Source organism: Petromyzon marinus, unplaced genomic scaffold (assembly GCF_048934315.1).
Source record: "Petromyzon marinus isolate PM22_M1 ecotype Great Lakes invasive population unplaced genomic scaffold, UKy_Petmar_22M1.pri1.0 PM_Scaffold_84, whole genome shotgun sequence".
Taxonomy (NCBI): domain Eukaryota; kingdom Metazoa; phylum Chordata; class Hyperoartia; order Petromyzontiformes; family Petromyzontidae; genus Petromyzon; species Petromyzon marinus.
Window position 1 is genome coordinate 70,402 of NW_027423693.1, and position 24,212 is coordinate 94,613.

A 24,212-nucleotide genomic window follows, 5' to 3' on the forward strand; every position below is an offset into this window, starting at 1 on the left:
CACTTCAAGTCGTCACTTGGGAAAACATGCCAATTGATTTGGCACTTCAGCAATAGCCGAAATGTTAAGAGAGCAAAATTTCCAATCTCATATTCGACGTTTCGCTGCAGATACCATTGTCGGCGTTAACAGAACAATAAAATTCACGACGTTTCGACTGCAACACAACAATCATCAGGTGTGAAAACCACGTGACTTTACCGAAAGAACCAAGAATATAGCAATACAACTGTTAAACTTTTTTTGGTGCACTGTATTCAATTGACACCTTTTATTGCCTCCATACGCAATAATATAATCGTGATTGAGCGAACCAGTGAGTGAGTGTTGTTGAGACCTGTAGTGTGGTGGTTGAACACAGCTTAAAATGTTAATACAGGTTTTAGGATTAGATCCCATAAGTATAGATGCGTCGCAACCCTCCACCACCCGACAGCCAGTAAGGTATGTCACGTAAACAACGTGCCAAATAGTTAATTAAAATACAATATATTGCCAACAGCCTACTGTAGCCAGCACCTATGAAGGCTGGTACGATACACAATGGGGTGTGTGGCCAGCACCATGCTTGGCCGCCTTTATCTCCCCAGTGGCGTTGTTTACACATTGTAATTGATACTCATTCGAGGTTGAGTTAATCTAGGGGAGGCCCAGGACCGGCTCAGATAATTGTCACTGGTGTTGGACAATCGAACCCTGGTCGCCATGTTCATTAGTGTGTTAACCGCTGCGCCACCGCTCCCCACACTAGGTCTGATGCCCTATAAAAATTTGCCCACGAACTGCTCTATTTGAAGGGGTTAGAAGAACCTCACTCCCAGCGATTTTCTGGTCGAGCCGTTACCGCAGCTCAAGGGTATGAGCATCTGTGCACCCAGGGGAACCCTAACAGTTTCACACACCATGGCCTGAACCACAGTGTTAGCGATACACCATCCAGTAGGGGACTCCAAAAATCTCAACCGATGCCCCGACGGTAACTCCACACAACCCTGGTCAATTAAAATCCAGAGGGGCATCCTCTTCCAAAAATCCTTCCACAATAAACAAGGCACCGCTAACGAACTTGAAACCAACACCAGGCCCGTCCATTCAATATCGCCAGTCCGTATAGATGCCTTGATTTAGCCCACAATGCCTAAACTCCCACCATTAGCGGCAACAGATTATCTACCAGACCCAGGCAACCCACATCTATGGCAGAGTCCTAAAAATAAACTCTGAACCCATGGTGGCGGATGCCCCCGTATCTATGAGCATTCGCACCTCAACAGCCTGCACAAATCCACATACTCTGGATGATCCCGCTGCCATGACACAGTGTGCCAGTGCGGTCCATTGCCAACCATCATGCACCACCTTCATACCCCGTATTCCTATGAGGGGCGATGGCGTGTGCACCTGACACTGACTGCAATGGGATGCATGAGGTGGCTGTGTCGGCCGGGTGTGTGACCTATTGCAACCTGCCTTTGGACCCAAAGGAGCGGAGGCGGCCCCAAATCAGCACGGCAGCCCCTGGAGATGTGTCCCGGTAGGCCACAACTGAAAGAGGTAATGGGGCCCCCCCCCCAGCCGCTTGTCCCATCGTCGTCCCACTCCGAATGTCCTCCGCAGGCTCCAACCACCTGACGCGCACACCCAGGGAGACTCTCAGAGAGCCTGGTTGCCCTTTTCTCCCGGAAAACCAGCCCCTGCCGTCACCCCAGCACGTCGTCGCAGGTTACAGTGGGCCTGGATGCAATGGGCTACCTGAATCGAGGACAGGTCATCCTCCTCTGTGGCCGGCAAACAAACGTTAATTTCCTGAGCCAGCGTCAACATTTTCTCAAGCACCAGAGAATCCAGTCCTGCCTGCTCCATCTTTGGGTACGCATCCTTGGCCAGCGACAGCAATGCGCTGCAGAAAGCACGGGGTGTCTCCGTCTCCCCCCAACTCTGTATTACGAATGTCTGCCGCGTTGGACGGCAGTTCAAAAATTGCCGCCAACTGGGAGTACGCTTGACGCAGCTTCGTTCTGTCCACCTCCCCAATGTAAAAAAACGCCGCCAAGGCTGTCATCCAGTGCGGTGGGAAGAATAAGTAGCGCCTCCACATCGGACCACCCTGCGAGCTCGCAATTGGTGGAGAACCGCCGCTGGAAGGCCGCCCAAGCACCCCCCGCAGCCGAAAATTAATTGAGAAGCGGCAGCCGCTGCGCTAGGGAAGGTGCCCCCGGATGAGCTGTCGGCGGCAGGTTAAAGGGACCCAATTCATGCCCTCGGTCGGCAGTGATGGTGGAGTCGCCCGCTCGCCACCCCCGAGCCACAGCCCCTTCCTTCGGCTGTTCCCTGCCCAGCTGCCCCACCAGGGTCGACACTGTGGAAAGCCGCCCCACGATGCGCTTGCCGATTGCCCGCAGCCCCCCTTCAGCCGGCGGCGGCGCAGAGCCGTCGCCCTTTGCTCGCTGCCCCGCCGGGATCACCACTCCGGGGCCCCCCACAAGGGGTCCCGGTTGCCAGCCCTGCCCGGGAATCCTCCTTGCCCGAGGGTATGCGGGTGAGAGCCTTCCTCTTCACGTGTTTCAGCATAGTCTATTTCCCCCTCAAGGATTCGAAGAAAAAAACATTCATAACAACCCTAAAATAATTCAAAAAAATTCGTTAACACGCCTGACACCGAATGTTGTGTTCTAGTTCACAGGCACTAATAGGAGGTACTCTATCTCTTTTATTCCGACCTTCAGAGCCTTAGGGGATAACCACACACCGGGTCGGGACAGCCAACATGCTGCCAAACCCACAGCTGAAGAGGGTGACGATCGCAATTACGACAACACGACGAATTCCACTCCAGATCGCAGCTGCCCCGGCTGTGAGTTGGAGCTCGCCTTATATCCTGAAAAGCGTGGCCAGGCTCCACCCTCGGCCCTGCACCCCTCTGGATCCTTCAGATGGCTTCATGCTTTGCCCACAGCTGCAACTGGTAGAACGGGCTGATAGTCCTAATGCCATTGTCTACCCATCTCCCAGCGGCACGCGCTCCAGTGACTCATTCCACGTCACCACACAAGTGCGTGAGCATTAGCTGGTAATTAAATCAGTATCCATCGAGCAGTGGATTAAACATGTCCGATGATGATGATGAAGAATTTAAACTGCAAGCATACACTTATATTTTATTAACGAAGAGCGTACAGACATTAAATGGCTCAATCGTGGCATGATGCCTCAATCTTCCACCTATCTAAATATGGCAACATAATTGACGTGAATAATTTCACACATTAAACTCATATTGCACACGTGTATATATTCTGCGCGAAGATGACTGAACAAAATACTACAGGATGTAGGGGCACTGCAGGTTCTCCACAAGGCACGTGATGCCCTCTAGTGGACAAACGCATAACTACAGCTGCTGCTGCAGCTCAAGGAACAAGATGACCGAGCTGTACAGCCTCCACATCGCCACTTCCCCACGCACACAATGCGAGTGGTGCTACTCAGCCGCACAAGCTTCTGAGAGTGCATCTCATCATCAACATTAACTCAACACAAGCAGCACCCTGAAACAGGCTTCGTCTCTCAGTGTCTCATCAGCAGTCAGGCTCGCTTGAACTGGTGAACTGCCAGATGTTACTGAGAGGGAACCATTGTTAGACTCGCCTTTTGCCCGTCCAAGGACGGGTGTATTGCAGTAAATCTGAAATTTGCAAGCGAAAAAGCAGACCACGACGTGATATTCATTGCATTAATGCGTGTGTCACTGCGCCCTTACAAATTGCACAAACAGATGTTCTGTACTTTTGAGGCATAAGCAATTGGAAAATAACACTATCCAGGAACCTATTTTTTTGTTACACAGTGATATTAATGAGGGGAGTTGTTTGATGTATAGTTACGTCACCTGCTCATGATTATTTATGGGGGAGGGCGCTCCATGTGGAGTGACGTCACATGCTCATGATTCTTCTTGGTTCTTTCGGTAAAGTCACGTAGAATGGAAATAAAATAATAATAATAATAATAAAAATTCCCACGAAGTTTCGGCCACAACACAAGTAGCCTTCCTCAGGTGAAGAAACAGAACTGTCGGGAGGAAGACAGCACTTCAGTGAACACTGCCAGGCTTGGCAGCGTCTTTTAAGCTGGGTGAGAGAAGCAGAGCACCTTGACAAAGGAGTTTACATATCAACAGTAGCTGTGTTAATGTGTTGGATTAGCAGAATGTTAAAGTCAGAAAATAGCATGTAACTGGGGGATTAGCATGGATGTTAAAGTCAGAAATTAGCATGCTAATCCCCCAGTTTCATGCTAATTTCTGACTTTAATATCCTGCTAATCCAATTTCTGACTTTAACATCCTGGTAATCCAACACATTAACTCCTCCTCCTCCGTTCCGAACATAGATGGACTCGTCAGTCTGAACAAAGCTCGTCACTCTCCGTGGTGCTAATCCCTCATACTAACATCATGCTAATCCCCCAGTTACATGCTAATTTTATGACTTTAACATCCTGCTAATACAACACATTAACACAGCTACTGTTGATATGTAAACTCCTTTGTCAAGGCGCTCTGCTTCTCCCACCCAGCTTAAAAGACGCTGCCAAGCCTGGCACTGAAGCGCTGTCTTCCCGACAGTTCTGTTTCTTCACCTGAGGAAGGCTACTTGTGATGTGGCCGAAACGTCGTGAGAATTTATTTATTAATTATTTTTGTTATTTTATTTCCATTCTACGTGACTTTACCGAAAGAACCAAGAAGATGAATCTCTGCAGTCACGAAAGCTTTAAATCGAAATGCTCATAATTCTTAATGAGGGAGGGGGGGGTCCATGTGGAGGACGTAACCTGTTCATGATTATTGAAGGGGGCTGTTCGATGTGGAGTGACGTCACTTGTTCATGATTATTGGTGAGGGGGGGAGTACTCCATCTGGAGTGACGTCACCCGCTCATGATTATGAATGAGGGGTGGGGGTGTGTCCATTTGGAGGACGTCACCTTCTCATGAATATTAATGAGGGGGGCTGGTCGATGTGGAGTGACGTCACGAACGTTAAGGACATACATTCCTGGGTGATTATAGTAGATATATAACAACCACCATTCGCCCCTAAGTGGCGGTGACGTCACCACGACGCTTGTGCCAGGCCATGTGCACCTCGAGGCCACGTTTAGTGTCGAACGCCCGCTGGCAGGAGGTCACGGGGCAGACCCAGGTGCCACGGGTCGACTGACTGAGATGACTGAGATGACTGGCTGATGCACCACCTGTGCCCCCTACTGTGCCAACCTGCTGTGCCCTAGCCACCCGGCGCTCCGCTCGTTGTTGTGAGCGTCGCTCCTCTGCCCTCCGTTGTTGTTGGAGGGCAACTACCTCGAACTGCCCAGTAGCGTCCTTCACGAGCCTCCTCCACAGAGGCCGATTTTGACACCGCTGGTACCAGTCATCGGCAAGTCCACTCAGCTCCACGTCCTCCTGTACCACATCACTCCATCTCTACTCTAGCCCGTGCGGCGCCCATTTAGCCCCCTCGATCCGGCCGAACAAAAGCTGTTTCGGCAGTGGTGGCTGGGCATGCGGGCTACATGACCCAGCCATCGCAGCCTTGCCTGCCGGAGGAGCTCACCGATGGGACCTTGCCCAGATCTTTCAAGGATTTGTGAGCTCCTCACACAATCCAGTCTGGTTAAACCCAGGATGGATCGTAGGCAGGCCTGTCTAAATGTTTCTAACCGGCGAAGATGTTCCATTAGGGGGGTCCACGTTTCGCAAGCGTAGAGAAGGGAGGGAATGACCGTGGCCGAGAAGACCCGAAGCTTCGTGTGGCGTGACAGACCAGGTAGCTTCCACACAGCGTTACGCAACCGATGAAAATATATTGCCGCACGACTGATTCGGAGTGAGACCTCTGCTGTTAAACTGGAGCCAGTCATGAGCACACTGCCCAGATATGGGAAACTCTCCACTCTCTCCACAACTGCCCCATCACCGATTGGGAGTTGTGGGGTTGGAGTGTCCCATGGTACAAAATAACCAGGTAGGTGCTTAGTTTTGGTGGGGCTGATGGTAAGGCCCCATCGCTAAGAGGCACGCTCCAGCCTCAGCAGCAGCATCTCCAACTCCTCCTCTGAATGAGCAGCTATTACCAAATAATCGGCATACATAACGTGGTTGAGCAATAGGGAGCCATCCCTTGACCGCACCCGGGCATCGATCAGCCTCCCATTATATCTGTACCATATGGAGATTCCCCCGGTACAGCTACTGAAGGCGTCATGAACTACGTGGTCAAAATAGATGTTAAATAATTTGGGAGCCAGAGGACATCCCTGTTGCACCCCAAGGTATACAGGGAATGGCTCGGACTCCCGGCCACGTAGTTTTACCCGGGCCCGCTCACCATCATGAAGGTCCTTAATGATCGTGAGCAAAGGGTCAGGTACTCCAAAAGCACGAAGAACAAACCATAGCCCAGGCCTAATGATGGTATCATAGGCCTTGACCAGGTCAATAAAGCAGAGATGTAGGTCTTGCTGGAATTCCCTACACCTCTGCTGTAGCAGACGGACAGAAAATATGGCATCTGTGCAGGACCGCCCTTTCCTGAAACCGCATTGGGGCTCCGCAAGCCTCTCCTCAGCGTGCCTGGCAAGGCGATGTTGAATAATCCTTGCCAGGTCCTTTCCCGGCACACTGAGGAGTGAGATGCCCCTGTAGTTGTCACAGTCTGTGCGGTCTCCCTTCTTAAAGAGGGGGACGACCAGGGCATCCTTCCAATCCTGCATAACCCGTCAAGTGGTCCTGACTGTTGTTATGATGTCATATAGGGCAGTCTGTGCACCAACGCCACCCTCCCTCAGCAGTTCGCTTGGGAGATCATCTTTGCCCGTTGCCTTTCCTGGTCTCAGACTCCGGATTGCCTTCAGTACTTCCTCAACAGATGGCACTTCAGCCTGCCACTCACAGGCGGTGACTTCTTCCAATATTTGAGGCACCGCAGCCTCAGCAGGATCATCCTCACTTTGTGCCACGATGTTTTCCTGGCTGAGGAATTTTCCCTCCCCCAGGACCTCACAGAAATGCTCAGCAAATCTGCAAACCTGTTTCACCGGGGGGTCGGAGATTGGATCACCGTTTTTTCCCCTAATGATGGTAATAGGTGTGGCACTGCAGGTAACTTTTTTGATGGAGTTAAATAGAGATTTGTGATCGTGGGCCACTGAGGCAGACTCCATTTCCTCAGCAACCCGCGACCACCATCCATCCTTGCAGCGCCTCACGGCTCTCCGAACCTCCGAGCGAAGGTTGCGGTAAGCCTCCTCATTCTCTGACGTGGGATTCTGTAGCCGATGACAGTGGGCCTGTCGCTTTTCTCAAATATCCTGAACACCTCCTCTGTCAGTCAGGGTCTCTGGGGAGGTCTGGACCGCGTACCCAAAGCAGCCATTGCAGCTGCATGAGTCACAGTCCTAAACCTCTCCCATTTACCCTCGACATCAGGAGGAGTCGGGGACGATGCCAACCCCAGCCGCAGTCGATGATGAAATTCTCAGTAGATATATGGGCCCTTCTTCACCTACCCACCCACCCACTCACTCCCTCATCCATCCACTCACCTACTCACCCATCCACTCACTTACTCAATGAGCCGCTCACCTTCTCACCCAGTACTTACACATTAACTGACCCTGCCACCCACTCAATTTCTAACCCACCCACTCAATTTCTAACCCACTCACTCACCCAACCAGCTGCCCACTCCCTCAGCCACTCACCTACTTACCCACCCACTTATACATCCACTTACCATGCAACCCACTCAATTTCTAACCCACCCACTCACCCAACCGCCCGCCCACTCATCTACTCACCCAATACCACGGAATTATTCACCCACTCACCCATTAGTCAACCACCCAATAATTCAACCACTCACAAAATAAATCACCTATTAATTAAACCACCCACTAACTCAGCCACCCACTACCTCAGCCATCCACTACCTCAACCACCCACTAACTCGACCACCCACTAACTCAACCACCGAGCCACTCACCCACTCAGCAAGCCACCTACTACTATATCTCTAACCCACTATTTCACTCACCCACCTCCCACTCACCTACACACTAAACTAAATGTAAATGATGTTTATTTTACCAGGTAAGGCACACTGAGCTATATAGCTCGTTTTCAAAACAACCGTTACCACAAATGATAGCTCAACAATGTGGCGTATCACGGATACATTTATAGCAGCCAACTCCTCTAAATGCATGTTTCTAAATGTTTAGGGAAATAGAGACGCAACAAGGTAGGGATTGAACCTAGAAGCTCCTGGATACCAGGCGAGATAGTATCTCGTCACCATGGCGCTACGCTCTTGGACTCTCTCACCCACTCAAACACCTACCCACTAACTTAACCACTCACTAACTCAACCAGCCACTTACTCAACCACCCACAAACTCAACCACCGAGCCATTCACACACGAACCCACTCACCATGCCACCCATTGTTGTTATTCTGTCTCTCACTGTTCAAATAAACCTACCATTAAAATTATAGACTGATCATTTTTTTGTCAGTGGGAAAACGTACAAAATCAGCAGGGGATCAAATACTTTTTTCCCCTCACTGTATATGTGATAAACCACTTTGTTTTCCTGTCATTTGTAACAAGGTCGCTTTTGAAAAAGATCTATATATCTCTGTGGACCTTAGCTAGTACGATGAAAAATAGTTCAGTTTTAGTTTATTGAGTGGGTAGGTGTGTGATTGAGTCATGGGTGGTTGGGTAGGTGGGTGAGTAGGTAAGTAGCTGGGTGAGCGGACGGGTGAGTGTGTGAGTTAGAGAGTGGGTGGGTGGATGGGTGGGTTTGTGAGTGGGGGAGTGAATAGGTGAGTGGGTGGGTGAGTGAAGTCTTGAGTGAGTGGGTGTTGTATATGTGGGTGTGTGAAAATTGATGAAAAGTAATGAAAATTAAATGAAATTCGAAATTTGCATAATGAATCCAAAATTATGTTAATTCGTGTAATTATGCGTATAACTATGCTAATTAGAGAGGTAATCGTATTAATTTATACGAGTGGGTGTGGTTGTGTTAATGATAGCCTTTATGATAATCAGGCCCCGCCTCGTTGACAAGGTGGGGTTATCAATCAAGATAACGCAATCAATCGTGTGCAGTTACGCTAGTGTCAATTCGGCCTCGTTGTCTAACTTTGTATTATTGATCAGCATAATACAATGATTCTCGCTTTAACACTCTGTTCATATTTTAGGTCCCAAGTTCATATCATTCGTTTTAAAGTTTAATGAGTGTGGATTGGTGTGTTTATAGTTTAGGTTCCCGAGTTCATATCTGATCGCAGGATACAGATCTTATGCAAAAATTTCAGGAAAGAATCACACGACCACTTCTGTATTGATCAATTTATTTTCTAATTAAACCTTAACTATAATATGTATGCAAACTCTCAATCTCGGAACTTCAACACGGTATCCACACGGTATCAATACAGAATCATCAACGACTGTACGATTTCACTTTGATAACACATGGACCCCGCATAAAGCGATTGCCGTTAGTTAGAGAGAGAGTCAGAACATGCCAATGCTATGCTACACAAAAGCTTATACATTATAATATGAACGATTATTATGCTTGAAATGGTCAGCATGTTATCACGGCGATTGATTCACATGCAACGGTATTCATATAAAAAGACAATCAAACAGTTATTTCCAAAGGCATGAATGTAACAGATCCACCGGACAGAATATAAGATTACCGAAATGGCTTAGTGTGAGGGTATGCGGCAGAACGTGTTATCTCACGGGAGATTAATTAATTCGTGAATAAGATTGTATAATCAGAAAATCGGTTTAGCACGATTCCTCCCCGGGAGCGTAGCTCCGTGGCGAAGGTGCCAAGGGTTAATTCGTATTGATGGATCGGTTGGTAACTTATGCGATTAGAAGTACAGTCCAAAACAAAATATTAAAGAGGAAAATTACGAATATACTTATAAACGACGGACTTATCACACTATCGATGCTTCCACGGCCAGATGGTTCACGGACTTGAGTGTGTTTGTGTGTCATGAATTGTGTGGAGTAGTCATTGTTTGGAGTTGAGTCTTTAGGTCCAGCGAACGTCAGATTGGTCGTGTAGTGGGGCATAGCGCATCATCGTATCGTGGAGTTCTCTTTATAGGGTAATGTGAGTGTGGTTGGTCTTCTCGCGTTAACATACGTCGACGGGTCCCTTGTGAAAGGGATACTCGCTCCCTTTAGAGCGGTCAGGGTGAGTGGGGGTTGTGCATCATACGTATCGGCGTTCCCTTCTCCACACAGCAGCCAGCCTCTGTCCACGGGGGAGAGTTGCTTGATCGCTCTCAGTGCTGCTCAGTGGCCACCTCTCTCCACTGCTGGATGAGCTGCGCGATCACGCTCGTGCTGGTTCGCTGACAGCAGTTTCTCTCCGCTGCTGGATGAGCTGCATCGGCACGCTCCCTCTCTCTGGGTGGAGAACTCGAAGGTGCTCGTTGCTGGTTTGCTGAAAGCAGGTTTTTCTCCACTTCTGGATGACTCAAGTCGCACGTGCTCTTGCTCTGGTTTGCAGAAGCTCTTGCTTAGTGCGTCGGTCGCTCTGCAGCTGGACTCAATGTAGAATAAACTTTCAGCAATGCTCTTTTTTTAGCTCTTTCAAAATCACACTCGGTGGCGCCTCACTACCTTGCGATTCTTGCCAACGTCAGTGGGTAGCGACGGGCCACTTTGGCCTCTGTTCGCCGCCCCCTGCTCTGCAGCTCGCCGGCTCGCGACCTGTTGCTCTCGTTCCCGATTTGAACTGCTCCTGAGCCGGCTCACTGGTCGAACTCTCTCGCGTTCCGACCTCCTCCGAGTCGAACTCCCCGAGTTCCGACCCCCCTGGTCGAACTCTTCCGAGTTGCTCCTCCGAGTCGAACCGTCTCCCGAGAGTCTACCCCCCCCCGGTCGAACTCTGGTGAGCCGACCCCTCCCCCCCCCCCCCCCCCCGGTCGAACTCTGGTGAGCCGACCCCCTCCGGTCGAACTGAGGTTTCAATGCTCAGGATCCTCTTTTTATGCACAAAAATCCCTTCACTCGGATCCTGCCCACAAGGCGGAGTTTCTTTCGATTTTTGCTGTGTCAGGATTTGTCCGTATGTATCTGCGTCCGTGTGTGTGTGTCTGTACGTGTGTCAGTGTGTCATTGTGTGCATCACCCACGGTATATTCCGTTGTCATACTCCTACCATAAAACCCACAAGTAAAACAATCAAATGTTATAAATTGTCTCGAAGGCGCCTCTGTCTGGGTGCACAACCTGGAGGGAGGGGCGATATTCCCTCCGACTTTCACCGACGCACAAAGAAATGGTTAAAAAGTTTTAAGTTAACATTTCATTTAATCAGAGTTCCAAAGTTATGATTCTGTATTAATCCAAAGTCTGTGTCGGCTTCCCGTTGTGGTGTTTGGCTCGTGTTTCCTCGAGCGTATACACACTCCTACCCCGCGCTGCGGGGATACAAAGACGGCCAGGATCTCCCTTTCTCTCCGACCTTGGGTTTAACATCGCCCTTTGCTTACGTTGCAGTTTTGCTGTGCGCTTGCATTTCTTTTCCTCTCTACTCTTGCTTTAACCCTGCTTATTATTTGCGTATGGGTGGATTAGAGCATTCATGTTGACTTATGAAAACCTGATTGTTATAGGCTTCGGGTCAAGTCGTATAGAAATTATTAAAATGTAAATACATTTCATATTAATTAATAGACGGGTGATGGTTACATTGCTATAGCTTGTGGCAGGGTTCAATTGAAGTGGGTGTGAAGATAAATAACTTTAGCCTACCCTGTCGTTAAATTCCGACTTTAAGTTACTTTAATAGTAATGCAGAACCAATTAGCTTTTTGACTTAACTAGATCTAGGCTAACGCAACCTCCCAGTGACCCTGGCTTTGTGTTTACGTCAGCCCCTTCCAATCCGCTGGGCTCTGCTCTCTATCTGCTCCCTCTGACCCTGGGAGGGCTCTGAACGTCAAAATCGTGTTAGTGGGTCAAGGTAAATATGACCTCCACATGCCATGCCGAGGCCTGGTTTGGTGTTTTTATTCATTATTAAAATAAAAACAATAGAAATATGTATCTATATGTATCGAAAAATTACTTGTTAATATTAAGATGGAAAGGGGGGCATATACAACAGTGGCCTGCTTCATGTATTTATTTACGAACGTTCGATTTTACAAAATGTCACGTTCATGCAATTGACAAATTATGGACACCTTTAGATGAACAAAATCGAATTTCCGTGTGAACGAAATTCCATACGGCACGCGCCAGATCAAACAAGAAGCACCGTGGAGGCTGCATCACCCGTCCACTACAGCGTCACGGTGTCCCTGCAGGGCAACAGCCAAGCCTCCACATCACCTCCAGTCAATTCAACATGCAAATCTTTTGGTGAATTCCCTGCAAAGGTAAAAAAAATCCTTACGGGTACTTTTGCATTGTGAAAAGTGATATAGGTGTATATTTTTATATAAGGAGTGGAGTTGATATGTCCGAAACGCATCCCGATTTTTTGTGCATTAAATTAATGGGAAAATTCATTTGATATTTAGTTTTTCGCGCGTTTTATAAAGAAAGCATCGCTTTCGTAAATGGAGGAACATCAGTGAGTGTCCCTGTTGGTGAGCGTGACGCTAGCAATGATGGTCGAGTCAGAGGCGCGAATGTGGACCAGGGCAGACACGCGGACGTGCGGGCGTGACAGTGGGGAACAACGGGGTCATGATTCCAGTCGTATGAGCACAGGGCTCGTTTCAAGTTTCATTTATTATTGGTATATCCCTGTGAGCCATGCGGCTCTTGAGTTGGGTGCAAGCACAAACAATGTGAACAGAGAACATCTTAAAGCGACGACACGCAACAGAAACATCCTGGATAAAGCAGCAAATCTTCCAGAAAAGAAAACGGTATTACAACGCTGTGTGCAAAAATCTCAGTGTAATGCAAGTCAAAGAATAACAACCATGAGACAATTTAGATTTAAGTTATCACGCCAACTCCGCACTTCCACAAGAAACATGGCTTAAACCATGTTTTCGAAATCAAAATAAAGCTATAAAAACAATGTAACAACAGTAATCATAGGAACTGTGATTCAAATTTAACAAAACACATTGCAGCGGAGGGAGCTGGTAGGAACGTTGGGTTGCTCGGTCAATGACCAGGGTCAACGGCGGCGTGGTGTATTCCACAAATATGCCCGACTATGAGGGCAGGCACAAGTCGGCGTGAGTAGGTTAAACGTTGAGTTTTATAAGGGCACCACGGGGTGACCAGCCCCTCCCCACCCAGCCCCTCCCATTTTTGTATGCACGACGGACGGTCACAATGATCCCCTGTGGGCTGGTGTCACCAGGAGGTTCCTACCAGTATTAACGATATACATTTCAGTTTATTTATTTATTTGGTATAGCCCTGTGAGCCATTTGGCTCTTGAAATCGGGAGCAACCGCAACAAACAAAACAAGAAAAAACGAACAAGAAAACATCTTAAAGTGACTGTGCAAACAGAAAATCCAGGAAAAAACAGCAAAATATTCTTGAAAAAGCACCGTACACCAATGCTGTGTGCAAAAATCCCAGTGGGATGCAAGTCAAACAACAACAAGAAAACTTAGATTAAGGCCACCATTCTAACTCCGTACTACAAACATGTCCAAACCAAAAAACGTTTTCGAAATAACCAAAAATGAAGCCATAATTGCAATGTAACAGTGATCATAGGGACTGACCGAATTTTTAACAATAAACTACATGAATAACTTGAAACACCAAACCCTAGAGCCACAGCTGGCTGAATGAGTTACTCCACAATAGAAGCATCAGTCGGAGTATCTATTTTTTCAATGCACCTTTAAAATCAGCACGCTAAATCAAAATACAGATAATACTTTGCAGTAGTCATCTGGAGCGAAACATTTTATGTTACGCTAATGAATAGCAGTAGCAGCTAGGGGTGTACAACTCCTCTAGAGCAGTGTTGAGAGAAGATCTCATTGGTAGCGATTCAAGTTGCAGTTTATTGGCAATAGCATTCCAGAACCTGGGGGCATCAATAGCAAAGGCCCTTCCTCCAGTTTTTGTACGGCAATAGGGAATGTGAAGCTGGTAAATGAGCGAAGACCTGAGGTCAAATTTGTTCTTTGAAACAGAGACGAGATCCAGTAGGTAGTCTGCGGAATTTTTTGTAAGTACATCGTGAATAAATAAGATCTGTTGCACAAGCCGTCGAACATTAAGAGATGTTAAGTTTGACCCAATGTAGAGAGATCAGTGGTGAGTCCTATATGGGCAGTGCAATGTAAATCTTAAGGCCGAGTGATAGATGGAATCAAGCTTCAGTACTTGGGGCTGATTTTTACACGATGTCACAGTAATCAAGTAGATGCAGTATGGTAGCTTTTATCAATGCAAAACGGAACATTGGGGGAGAAGCAGGGCTTGTGTCGATACAGAAAACCAATTTATATTTTCGTCTTTTTACCAATATAATCAATGCGATCTTCAAAATTCAGTTTTGAATCCAGGATGACCAAGATACTTATAGATCTTGACTTGCTCTATTTGATAATTATTTAAGGACTGTAATTGGGGAAAAATAACTTCCAGCTTTAGTCAAGGTGAGAAGCATAGCACCTTGGTTTTGGAAGTATTCAGGACTAGTTTAAGAGCAACTAGCTGATGTTGTAGTTTGTTGAAATCACCCTGTAGCTTAGCAATCAAGTCATCCGGAGAGCGGCCAGCAGTAATTAGTATCGTGTAATTTGCAAAAAGATTTACCCTGGAATGATCCAGGTCAGTGCCCAAGTCATTGACATAAAGAGAGAACAAAAGGGGGCCAAGGATGGAACCCTGTGGAACCCCTTTTGTTATCTTAACGCCGATTGACCTCCAACCATCTGTGAATACAGTTTGGGTAAGAGAAGAGGTAATTTGTACCCATTTTACTGCGTTTTCGGAAAAACAGAGGCAACTTAGTTTACTTAGCAGGGTGTTGTGGTCTACTGTATCAAAAGCTTTGGACAGGTCAAGAAAAAGACAGGCACATTACTGCTTAGTATCAAGGCTACTGTAAATGTGATTCAGAGAGTCTAATGGAGCAGATGTGGTGCTGTATTTTTTTCAGAACCCAGATTGTTTTAGATGTAGTAGATTGTTGGTGGACAGGAAACTGATAATTTGGTAGTTCAATAATTTTTAAAACATTTTCATGAACGGGGACAAAATTGAGATAGGTCGGTAGTTATTTGGATCACCTTTAGGGCCCTCTTTGTGAAGTGGACGGACATAGGAATGTTTCCATTCTAGAGCAACTGATGCTTATATGATGGACAGGTTGAAAATATGGGCTATAGGTGTGTATATTAGGTGACCAACAGTTAGTAGAGCAAAGATGGGAATACTATCTGCTCCGGTAGAGGAAGACCCTTTGAGGTAGGACAGTTGTTTCAGAACAATACTTTCGTGGATTTGCTGGAAACTAAAGTCGTTTAATATTTGGACAGGGGTGTATGAATTTGCATGAGCAGGGGTGACTCCCAATACATTGTCAAAAAGATTACCAGCTTCAGAAAAATGAAGGTTAAAAAATTGTCAACTATTTTTTTGGGATCTGAAAAATATTCCCCATTTCCGTTAAGCTCAACGGGCAGATTATCTGTATTGGATGCCTTTTCGATACATTTGATTGTTTTCCAGAAAATCCTGGCATTTCCATGTGATTCCAGGAGGAAAAATAGGCATTTTTTCGACGCATCTATTCCTTAAAATCCTGTATTCTAGCCAGTCATTGACCAAAGTACTTTTCTGAGCACATGTCCAAGCCTTGTCCCTAGTTTTCATGAGCTTTGTAATCAAAGGATCAAACCATGGTGGGTGGTTGCCTTTAGTTTTAAATCTAACCAACGAAGCATGTTTGTTAAGAATTTGGAGAAACGTGTACCTGAAGGTCTCCCAAGCCGTAGTTAGGTTGGGGATATCACAGACCTTGTCAATATCCGAGTGAAGCACATCATTAGTAAATGCCCGAGTGCTGAAGTGTCCGAGTGCTTCGGGTCTGGCTGATGATCTCACCCCAAAAATGGAGCGATCACTAAGGTTTTTACCCAGAACACCAGTCAGTGTGAAATTGTGAGGGGCATTTGTCAATAGGACGTCAAGCAGAGATGACTGTACCAGATTTTTTAGGTTGGGTCTTGTGGGGACATTTATTAATTTAAACAGGTTAAATTCATCTGCAAAATTTGTGGCCACGGCCAGCGGGTTTAGCAAATTCCAATTTAGATCACCCACTAAAACTATTTCACCTTTAGGGAGGCCTCCAAAAAGCTCTGCAGATGCAGCTTCAACATCCTTCCCACTAGGCGGTCTATATCAGGACACTACCAATATATGTCATTTGGGAGAGTTAATCTGAGAGCCAGACCTTCACAGCAACATTTTTTAAACAAGGAGTGAGCTGGTGAACATGCAATAGTATTACGATACTATAACATGTACGACCAAAGTTGCAGCCATAGCTGGCAGCATGACACTCCCAGTGTATGATGTGTGCGAGTCAGTGGTAGTGTGAGCGAGTGTATGATGAGTGAATGGGTCTGTGGTTGCGCGAGTCATTGATGTGCGAGTGAGTCGGTGTAAGATGAGCGAGTTTATCACGGCATCCTTTCCGCTACCACGGCCTTCTCCACGCCATCACGGCCTCCATGACGTGGCGAGCGAGCACTCGAGTCAAGAAGTGCCGAAAATAAATGTCATTATACTCTTGGTAGGTAAGAGGCCAATGTTCAGTATAACCCTCCACCAACCGACAGAGCCAATCACTTCAAGTCGTCACTTGGGAAAACATGCCAATTGATTTGGCACTTCAGCAATAGCCGAAATGTTAAGAGAGCAAAATTTCCAATCTCATATTCGACGTTTCGCTGCAGATACCATTGTCGGCGTTAACAGAACAATAAAATTCACGACGTTTCGACTGCAACACAACAATCATCAGGTGTGAAAACCACGTGACTTTACCAAAAGAACCAAGAATATAGCAATACAACTGTTAAACTTTTTTTGGTGCACTGTATTCAATTGACACCTTTTATTGCCTCCATACGCAATAATATAATCGTGATTGAGCGAACCAGTGAGTGAGTGTTGTTGAGACCTGTAGTGTGGTGGTTGAACACAGCTTAAAATGTTAATACAGGTTTTAGGATTAGATCCCATAAGTATAGATGCGTCGCAACCCTCCACCACCCGACAGCCAGTAAGGTATGTCACGTAAACAACGTGCCAAATAGTTAATTAAAATACAATATATTGCCAACAGCCTACTGTAGCCAGCACCTATGAAGGCTGGTACGATACACAATGGGGTGTGTGGCCAGCACCATGCTTGGCCGCCTTTATCTTCCCAGTGGCGTTGTTTACACATTGTAATTGATACTCATTCGAGGTTGAGTTAATCTAGGGGAGGCCCAGGACCGGCTCAGATAATTGTCACTGGTGTTGGACAATCGAACCCTGGTCGCCATGTTCATTAGTGTGTTAACCGCTGCGCCACCGCTCCCCACACTAGGTCTGATGCCCTATAAAAATTTGCCCACGAACTGCTCTATTTGAAGGGGTTAGAAGAACCTCACTCCCAGCGATTTTCTGGTCGAGCCGTTACCGCAGCTCAAGGGTATGAGCATCTGTGCACCCAGGGGAACCCTAACAGTTTCACACACCATGGCCTGAACCACAGTGTTAGCGATACACCATCCAGTAGGGGACTCCAAAAATCTCAACCGATGCCCCGACGGTAACTCCACACAACCCTGGTCAATTAAAATCCAGAGGGGCATCCTCTTCCAAAAATCCTTCCACAATAAACAAGGCACCGCTAACGAACTTGAAACCAACACCAGGCCCGTCCTTTCAATATCACCAGTCCGTATAGATGCCTTGATTTAGCCCACAATGCCTAAACTCCCACCATTAGCGGCAACAGATTATCTACCAGACCCAGGCAACCCACATCTATGGCAGAGTCCTAAAAATAAACTCTGAACCCATGGTGGCGGATGCCCCGTATCTATGAGCATTCGCACCTCAACAGCCTGCACAAATCCACATACTGTGGATGATCCCGCTGCCATGACACAGTGTGCCAGTGCGGTCCATTGCCAACCATCATGCACCACCTTCATACCCCGTATTCCTATGAGGGGCGACGGCGTGTGCACCTGACACTGACTGCAATGGGATGCATGAGGTGGCTGTGTCGGCCGGGTGTGTGACCTATTGCAACCTGCCTTTGGACCCAGAGGAGCGGAGGCGGCCCCAAATCAGCCCGGCAGCCCCTGGAGATGTGTCCCGGTAGGCCACAACTGAAAGAGGTAATGGGGCCCCCCCCCGCCGCTTGTCCCATCGTCGTCCCACTCCAAATGTCCTCCGTAGGCTCCAACCACCTGACGCGCACACCCAGGGAGACTCTCAGAGAGCCTGGTTGCCCTTTTCTCCCGGAAAACCAGCCCCTGCCGTCACCCCAGCACGTCGTCGCAGGTTATAGTGGGCCTGGATGCAATGGGCTACCTGAATCGAGTACAGGTCATCCTCCTCTGTGGCCGGCAAACAAACGTTAATTTCCTGAGCCAGCGTCAACATTTTCTCAAGCACCAGAGAATCCAGTCCTGCCCGCTCCATCTTTGGGTACGCATCCTTGGCCAGCAACAGCAATGCGCTGCAGAAAGCGCGGGGTGTCTCCGTCTCCCCCCAACTCTGTATTACGAATGTCTGCCGCGTTGGACGGCAGTTCAAAAATTGCCGCCAACTGGGAGTACGCTTGACGCAGCTTCGTTCTGTCCACCTCCGGAATGTAAAAAAAACGCCGCCAAGGCTGTCATCCAGTGCGGTGGGAAGAATAAGTAGCGCCTCCGCATCGGACCACCCTGCGAGCTCGCAAGTGGTGGAGAACCGCCGCTGGAAGGCCGCCCAAGCACCCCCCGCAGCCGAAAATTAATTGAGAAGCGGCAGCCGCTGCGCTAGGGAAGGTGCCCCCGGATGAGCTGTCGGCGGCAGGTTAAAGGGACCCAATTCCTGCCCTCGGTCGGCAGTGATGGTGGAGTCGCCCGCTCGCCACCCCTGAGCCACAGCCCCTTCCTTCGGCTGTTCCCTGCCCAGCTGCCCCACCAGGGTCGACACTGTGGAAAGCCGCCCCACGATGCGCTTGCCGATTGCCCGCAGCCCCCCTTCAGCCGGCGGCGGCGCAGAGCCGTCGCACCTTTGCTCGCTGCCCCGCCGGGATCACCACTCCGGGGCCCCCCACAAGGGGTCCCGGTTGCCAGCCCTGCCCGGGAATCCTCCTTGCCCGAGGGTATGCGGGTGAGAGCCTTCCTCTTCACGTGTTTCAGCATAGTCTATTTCCCCCTCAAGGATTCGAAGAAAAAAACATTCATAACAACCCTAAAATAATTCAAAAAAATTCGTTAACACGCCTGACACCGAATGTTGTGTTCTAGTTCACAGGCACTAATAGGAGGTACTCTATCTCTTTTATTCCGACCTTCAGAGCCTTAGGGGATAACCACACACCGGGTCGGGACAGCCAACATGCTGCCAAACCCACAGCTGAAGAGGGTGACGATCGCAATTACGACAACACGACGAATTCCACTCCAGATCGCAGCTGCCCCGGCTGTGAGTTGGAGCTCGCCTTATATCCTGAAAAGCGTGGCCAGGCTCCACCCTCGGCCCTGCACCCCTCTGGATCCTTCAGATGGCTTCATGCTTTGCCCACAGCTGCAACTGGTAGAACGGGCTGATAGTCCTAATGCCATTGTCTACCCATCTCCCAGCGGCACGCGCTCCAGTGACTCATTCCACGTCACCACACAAGTGCGTGAGCATTAGCTGGTAATTAAATCAGTATCCATCGAGCAGTGGATTAAACATGTCCGATGATGATGATGAAGAATTTAAACTGCAAGCATACACTTATATTTTATTAACGAAGAGCGTACAGACATTAAATGGCTCAATCGTGGCATGATGCCTCAATCTTCCACCTATCTAAATATGGCAACATAATTGACGTGAATAATTTCACACATTAAACTCATATTGCACACGTGTATATATTCTGCGCGAAGATGACTGAACAAAATACTACAGGATGTAGGGGCACTGCAGGTTCTCCACAAGGCACGTGATGCCCTCTAGTGGACAAACGCATAACTACAGCTGCTGCTGCAGCTCAAGGAACAAGATGACCGAGCTGTACAGCCTCCACATCGCCACTTCCCCACGCACACAATGCGAGTGGTGCTACTCAGCCGCACAAGCTTCTGAGAGTGCATCTCATCATCAACATTAACTCAACACAAGCAGCACCCTGAAACAGGCTTCGTCTCTCAGTGTCTCATCAGCAGTCAGGCTCGCTTGAACTGGTGAACTGCCAGATGTTACTGAGAGGGAACCATTGTTAGACTCGCCTTTTGCCCGTCCAAGGACGGGTGTATTGCAGTAAATCTGAAATTTGCAAGCGAAAAAGCAGACCACGACGTGATATTCATTGCATTAATGCGTGTGTCACTGCGCCCTTACAAATTGCACAAACAGATGTTCTGTACTTTTGAGGCATAAGCAATTGGAAAATAACACTATCCAGGAACCTATTTTTTTGTTACACAGTGATATTAATGAGGGGAGTTGTTTGATGTATAGTTACGTCACCTGCTCATGATTATTTATGGGGGAGGGCGCTCCATGTGGAGTGACGTCACATGCTCATGATTCTTCTTGGTTCTTTCGGTAAAGTCACGTAGAATGGAAATAAAATAATAATAATAATAAAAATTCCCACGAAGTTTCGGCCACAACACAAGTAGCCTTCCTCAGGTGAAGAAACAGAACTGTCGGGAGGAAGACAGCACTTCAGTGAACACTGCCAGGCTTGGCAGCGTCTTTTAAGCTGGGTGAGAGAAGCAGAGCACCTTGACAAAGGAGTTTACATATCAACAGTAGCTGTGTTAATGTGTTGGATTAGCAGAATGTTAAAGTCAGAAAATAGCATGTAACTGGGGGATTAGCATGGATGTTAAAGTCAGAAATTAGCATGCTAATCCCCCAGTTTCATGCTAATTTCTGACTTTAACATCCTGCTAATCCAATTTCTGACTTTAACATCCTGGTAATCCAACACATTAACTCCTCCTCCTCCGTTCCGAACATAGATGGACTCGTCAGTCTGAACAAAGCTCGTCACTCTCCGTGGTGCTAATCCCTCATACTAACATCATGCTAATCCCCCAGTTACATGCTAATTTTATGACTTTAACATCCTGCTAATACAACACATTAACACAGCTACTGTTGATATGTAAACTCCTTTGTCAAGGCGCTCTGCTTCTCCCACCCAGCTTAAAAGACGCTGCCAAGCCTGGCACTGAAGCGCTGTCTTCCCGACAGTTCTGTTTCTTCACCTGAGGAAGGCTACTTGTGATGTGGCCGAAACGTCGTGAGAATTTATTTATTAATTATTTTTGTTATTTTATTTCCATTCTACGTGACTTTACCGAAAGAACCAAGAAGATGAATCTCTGCAGTCACGAAAGCTTTAAATCGAAATGCTCATAATTCTTAATGAGGGAGGGGGGGGTCCATGTGGAGGACGTAACCTGTTCATGATTATTGAAGGGGGCTGTTCGATGTGGAGTGACGTCACTTGTTCATGATTATTGGTGAGGGGGGGAGTACTCCATCTGGAGTGACGTCACCCGCTCATGATTATGAATGAGGGGTGGGGGTGTGTCCATTTGGAGGACGTCACCTTCTCATGAATATTAATGAGGGGGGCTGGTCGATGTGGAGTGACGTCACGAACGTTAAGGACATACATTCCTGGGTGATTATAGTAGATATATAACAACCGCCATTCGCCCCTAAGTGGCGGTGACGTCACCACGACGCTTGTGCCAGGCCATGTGCACCTCGAGGCCACGTTTAGTGTCGAACGCCCGCTGGCAGGAGGTCACGGGGCAGACCCAGGTGCCACGGGTCGACTGACTGAGATGACTGAGATGACTGGCTGATGCACCACCTGTGCCCCCTACTGTGCCAACCTGCTGTGCCCTAGCCACCCGGCGCTCCGCTCGTTGTTGTGAGCGTCGCTCCTCTGCCCTCCGTTGTTGTTGGAGGGCAACTACCTCGAACTGCCCAGTAGCGTCCTTCACGAGCCTCCTCCACAGAGGCCGATTTTGACACCGCTGGTACCAGTCATCGGCAAGTCCACTCAGCTCCACGTCCTCCTGTACCACATCACTCCATCTCTACTCTAGCCCGTGCGGCGCCCATTTAGCCCCCTCGATCCGGCCGAACAAAAGCTGTTTCGGCAGTGGTGGCTGGGCATGCGGGCTACATGACCCAGCCATCGCAGCCTTGCCTGACGGAGGAGCTCACCGATGGGACCTTGCCCAGATCTTTCAAGGATTTGTGAGCTCCTCACACAATCCAGTCTGGTTAAACCCAGGATGGATCGTAGGCAGGCCTGTCTAAATGTTTCTAACCGGCGAAGATGTTCCATTAGGGGGGTCCACGTTTCGCAAGCGTAGAGAAGGGAGGGAATGACCGTGGCCGAGAAGACCCGAAGCTTCGTGTGGCGTGACAGACCAGGTAGCTTCCACACAGCGTTACGCAACCGATGAAAATATATTGCCGCACGACTGATTCGGAGTGAGACCTCTGCTGTTAAACTGGAGCCAGTCATGAGCACACTGCCCAGATATGGGAAACTCTCCACTCTCTCCACAACTGCCCCATCACCGATTGGGAGTTGTGGGGTTGGAGTGTCCCATGGTACAAAATACCCAGGTAGGTGCTTAGTTTTGGTGGGGCTGATGGTAAGGCCCCATCGCTAAGAGGCACGCTCCAGCCTCAGCAGCAGCATCTCCAACTCCTCCTCTGAATGAGCAGCTATTACCAAATAATCGGCATACATAACGTGGTTGAGCAATAGGGAGCCATCCCTTGACCGCACCCGGGCATCGATCAGCCTCCCATTATATCTGTACCATATGGAGATTCCCCCGGTACAGCTATTGAAGGCGTCATGAACTACGTGGTCAAAATAGATGTTAAATAATTTGGGAGCCAGAGGACATCCCTGTTGCACCCCAAGGTATACAGGGAATGGCTCGGACTCCCGGCCACGTAGTTTTACCCGGGCCCGCTCACCATCATGAAGGTCCTTAATGATCGTGAGCAAAGGGTCAGGTACTCCAAAAGCACGAAGAACAAACCATAGCCCAGGCCTAATGATGGTATCATAGGCCTTGACCAGGTCAATAAAGCAGAGATGTAGGTCTTGCTGGAATTCCCTACACCTCTGCTGTAGCAGACGGACAGAAAATATGGCATCTGTGCAGGACCGCCCTTTCCTGAAACCGCATTGGGGCTCCGCAAGCCTCTCCTCAGCGTGCCTGGCAAGGCGATGTTGAATAATCCTTGCCAGGTCCTTTCCCGGCACACTGAGGAGTGAGATGCCCCTGTAGTTGTCACAGTCTGTGCGGTCTCCCTTCTTAAAGAGGGGGACGACCAGGGCATCCTTCCAATCCTGCGTAACCCGTCAAGTGGTCCTGACTGTTGTTATGATGTCATATAGGGCAGTCTGTGCACCAACGCCACCCTCCCTCAGCAGTTCGCTTGGGAGATCATCTTTGCCCGTTGCCTTTCCTGGTCTCAGACTCCGGATTGCCTTCAGTACTTCCTCAACAGATGGCACTTCAGCCTGCCACTCACAGGCGGTGACTTCTTCCAATATTTGAGGCACCGCAGCCTCAGCAGGATCATCCTCACTTTGTGCCACGATGTTTTCCTGGCTGAGGAATTTTCCCTCCCCCAGGACCTCACAGAAATGCTCAGCAAATCTGCAAACCTGTTTCACCGGGGGGTCGGAGATTGGATCACCGTTTTTTCCCCTAATGATGGTAATAGGTGTGGCACTGCAGGTAACTTTTTTGATGGAGTTAAATAGAGATTTGTGATCGTGGGCCACTGAGGCAGACTCCATTTCCTCAGCAACCCGCGACCACCATCCATCCTTGCAGCGCCTCACGGCTCTCCGAACCTCCGAGCGAAGGTTGCGGTAAG

General features: G+C 48.4%; 2 long non-coding RNA genes across 3 annotated transcripts; both read right to left on the reverse strand.

Annotated features, from left to right (window-relative positions):
- Positions 1 to 232: 232 nt before the first annotated feature.
- LOC116938295 (uncharacterized) lies at positions 233 to 3,994 on the reverse strand. Its single transcript, XR_004402155.2, has 2 exons — positions 1,753 to 3,994; positions 233 to 1,628 (listed from the first exon to the last, which is right to left on the reverse strand). It is a non-coding gene; the product is annotated as an uncharacterized LOC116938295 (long non-coding RNA).
- An 8,118-nt stretch (positions 3,995 to 12,112) lies between these two features.
- LOC142923887 (uncharacterized) lies at positions 12,113 to 20,937 on the reverse strand. 2 transcript variants are annotated; one of them, XR_012940935.1, is made up of 3 exons: positions 18,660 to 19,875; positions 18,380 to 18,535; positions 12,113 to 12,421 (listed from the first exon to the last, which is right to left on the reverse strand). It is a non-coding gene; the product is annotated as an uncharacterized LOC142923887 (long non-coding RNA). The 2 variants fall into 2 exon arrangements; XR_012940934.1 differs by having other exon boundaries at positions 18,380 to 20,937.
- Between the last annotated feature and the right edge of the window lie 3,275 nt (positions 20,938 to 24,212).